This window comes from Mustela lutreola, chromosome 4, assembly GCF_030435805.1.
Source record: "Mustela lutreola isolate mMusLut2 chromosome 4, mMusLut2.pri, whole genome shotgun sequence".
NCBI classification, from domain to species: Eukaryota; Metazoa; Chordata; class Mammalia; order Carnivora; family Mustelidae; genus Mustela; species Mustela lutreola.
In genome coordinates, this window is record NC_081293.1 from 71950120 (window position 1) to 71954016 (window position 3897).

At 37.5% G+C, this 3897-nt stretch overlaps 1 pseudogene; it reads left to right on the top strand.

Moving 5' to 3' along the window:
- Positions 1–1686: 1686 nt before the first annotated feature.
- Positions 1687–2487, top strand: LOC131830338 (ribosome biogenesis protein NSA2 homolog; annotated as a pseudogene).
- The last annotated feature ends 1410 nt before the right edge of the window (positions 2488–3897 follow it).

The following is a 3897-nucleotide window of genomic DNA, read 5'->3' on the forward strand; positions in this document are numbered from 1 at the left end:
GCTTGTGTTCTTGCTCACTCTCTCATACATGTTCTTTCTGTAGCAAATAAATAAAATCTAAAAAAAAAAAAAGAATTGTTTACACAGCAAACAAGCAGCCTTTTTGATTTGTCCTATAAAGTGTAATTACCTCTGTTCATTACATTTTCACATATATTCTTCCAGTTTTTTTTTCTTTACTGTTCCCATCAAAATACCAGACTCTTCCTTTTCAACTGGCTGCGCCAGACATATACCTTTATTATAAATTTGAAAATTTGCCCACACTAATATTAATGCCAAAAATAAATATATTATTATTAAAGTGTTTCAATTTAATTACCAATTATAATTTATACAGATAGCACTATAACATAGGCTGTCTAAATAAAAAATTTACATAAACATATTACAAAAATCACCCCAACTGAACCTATCCTTTGATACTGATTCAACTGGTAGTGTACATAAAAGAAGGAAGTGCTATTCATCATACCCATTACAATGCAACAGTACCTATCTAATGCAATACTAGGGTTAAAGAGAAATGAGTCCTACCAAAACAATAAAACTGTGCTTAACAGAAAAATATTTTATACTGTTTGTTTTTAAACTGAAATTAATAAATTAATAAACTGAAATTAATTAAAACCAAATAAAATCAAACATTCAGTTTCGGAGTCTCACCAGTTTCTCAGTAACACTTCCAAGTGCTCATTAGCTACTGAGGGCTAATGGCTTCAACCGTGTAGCAAGCACAGCCCTAGAAACAAGATTTAATGCATCTGTTGTCTTTTATTTCAATAGTTCCCTAAACTAGCAATAGTTTATGCACACTGTTATCTTTGTCTGTATGGTGGAGACGATTCTCAATTCTCCCCCTACCTGCCACTGACTGCCTCCCACAGTGTGGAGCAGTTATCTTGATAGGACTGGCTTCCAGAATAGTGGTTAGGCCATGTCTGCTAATCTTTGACGGCTGGGTACCAAGAGTTCTCATGGTTGGTGTGGCTTTCTCTCTTAAACTTTTCACCTGTGTTTTCTGCTCTTCTGCTTCCAGAATAAAGTGACTCAAGACCCAGCTCCTTAACGCAGACCAACCATTCTGAGCTCTCAGCTGTTCAGATAGCCTGGGGAGAATTTCGACTTAAAATAAACTTACTTCTTTCATCATGCAAACCATCTGGCAGTAAGAAGAGGGCGCTAAGGTAGAAGCTCCACTTGGTGCTTGAGCTCAGATCATCTGTGAATGTTGTCTTCCAGTAAGTTCCAAATGGGGCAGTTAGTAGGTAGTCAACCCCCAAAAAGGGAGGAACTAGTTTATCATGTTTGCCTCTTGTGACTATCTCCTTCTCAAGAACTTTATAGGGGTGGAGTGGTTAGGCTCAGCAATCCTAGATTTCCTAGCTAAATACCACTTGATTATAGCCCAATGTTACACGTATTTCTAATAATTACCATTTTACTTTAATCTTGAGTTACACTGTCATCTTTGTGAAAATGACCCTGGAGAATAAGGATGGGCTCTTTTTATTAACTAATAAATACATGATACTTGGTGCAGGATTGTGTCTTTATCAAGACAGTGATACTGGTCTCTTTCCTGTCATGGCTTGCAAGGAGTCAGCTCATGGATCTGGGAGACCCAAAAATCGAGAGCTTCTTTGCACCCCAGCTGCTGTAGCCAATGGCTCTGCGGCCGTCATCATGTCACAAAATGAATATATTGAGTTACACCAGAAGCGCTATGGCTATTGTTTGGATTACCATGAGAAAAAGAAAGAAATAAGTTTGAGAGAGGCTCATGAACAAAGAAGGCAAAAAAGATGAGTGGTCTGAAAGCTAAGCTCTACCATCAACAGCGCCATGCCGAGAAATACAAATGAAATCAAAATGCATGAAAAGAGAAACACCAAACAAAAGAATGATGAAAAGACTCCAAAAGGAGCAGTACCTGCCTATCTACTGGACAGGGAGGGAGACACAAGCTAAAGTATTTTCCAAAATAATTAAACAAAAATGAAAAGAGAAAGAGGGAAAATGGGAAGTTCCTTTACCCAAAGTTCGTGCCCAGGGAGAAACAGAAGTATTAAAAATTATTCAAACAGGAAGGAGAAAGAAGAAAGCATGGAAGAGGATGGTCACTAAAGTCTGCTTTGTTGGAAACAGCTTTACTTGAAAACCACCTAAACAGGAAAGATCCATTAGGCCAATAGGCTGATGTTTCAAAAAGGCCCATGGAACACATCCTGAATTGAAACCACCTTTTGCCTGCCAATACTTGGTGTAAAAGAGAATCCTTCATCCCCACTATATACAACTTTGGGTGTTAATACCGAAAGTACTGTAATTGAGGTGATTGTGAGTGAGTTGGGCCTGGTGACACAAGGAGGCGAAGTTATTTGGGGAAAATATGCCCAGGTTACCAACAATGCTGAAAATGATGGATGCATAAATGCAGTCCTGCTGGTTCGACAGCGGTTTCAAATAAGTAATTCCTTATAATTACTGAAGCCTTCACACCAGTCGGAAGACTATCATGACTGTGGTGGTTCTGAATACTAACAAACAGCCTTACATATCTGCAGTCATCAGGAGAAATATTTATTTTATTGTGAAAAACATTATAATAGACTTTTATTAAAATTAAAAAAGACAATGATATTAATTATAGTGACAAATTTAAGGTTGAGAGAAGGAATTAATGAGAATATAAATAGATAATATTTCAACTTAAGCCAGAGTCAAAAAGGTCCCCTTAGAGGTCACATTTGATTTACGAATATCTCATAACATTGAATGAGGTTGTACAGTTCCTCATTCCACATCACCCTAAGGCCTATGGTTTAACCCTCTTGATCCCAAAAGTAATTAAGGTGTCCTGGGACACCACTGCCACCTAGTGGTAATTAAAGGAACAGGTTAATCCAGAATTGATTTCCTTATCATACCATTTCTTGTATACATTCCACTCTCTGCTGTTTTTCCATCCCCCCGCCTTAGTTAATGTCCTCTATGCTAATTTTTACTACATACACTGAAGGAGGAAATCTGATATGGTGCCTGGAAGTTCACATCTAGAGCTAGACTTTCAAGGTTCACCTCTCTGCTTCACCCCCTCCAACTCTAAGTCCTTAGACAAGCTGCTTAGTGTTTTTGTCCTTCAATTGCCTCATTTGTAAAATGGAGTTGTTTTGAATACTTAATTATGTAATTTATGTGAAGTGCTAAAATTAAGAGCTGGAATACAAAAAGTGATCAATAAATGTCAATAAATGTCAACTGCTACCTACACATATCCCTTTTAGTCCCTTCATATTTTCCCTTTCTCTTCCTATTTTCGTTCTTTTTCCAACCCTCTCAAATAAATCTAAATCACATCTGATATATTATTATAATAAATGATTAGAGATATTACCATGTAAAAGGAAAATAATGTACTTTGAGATGAAATTAGAGGTGATGAACCCAACTTGTAATTTTGTGGCAATACTCAGAAGATCCTTTTAGAGTCTCAGTTAAAATTATCATTTGTTTCCTATTTTATTCTGTTCGAGCTGCTTTAAAAAAGTACTGCAGACTGCTGGTATATAAGCAACAGAAATTTATTTCTCACAGTCCAAGGTTAAGGAGCTGAGAGATTCAGTGTTGGGGGAGAGCCTGAGTCCTGGTTCATAGACTACTGTCCTCCTGCTATGCCCTCAGTGATGACAGGGATGAGAGAGCCCTGCAGGCTCTCTTTTTTATAGGGGCACCAATACTACTCATTGAGGGCCTCACTCTCATGACCTCAATACCCCTCACTGAGGCTCCCCCTCCATATGCCATCATGTTGGGCGTTAGGATTTCAATATATGAATTTGGGGGTAACACTTTTTAAACTTCCTCTTTTTAAAAATCATCAGCTGTCAAGAAAAA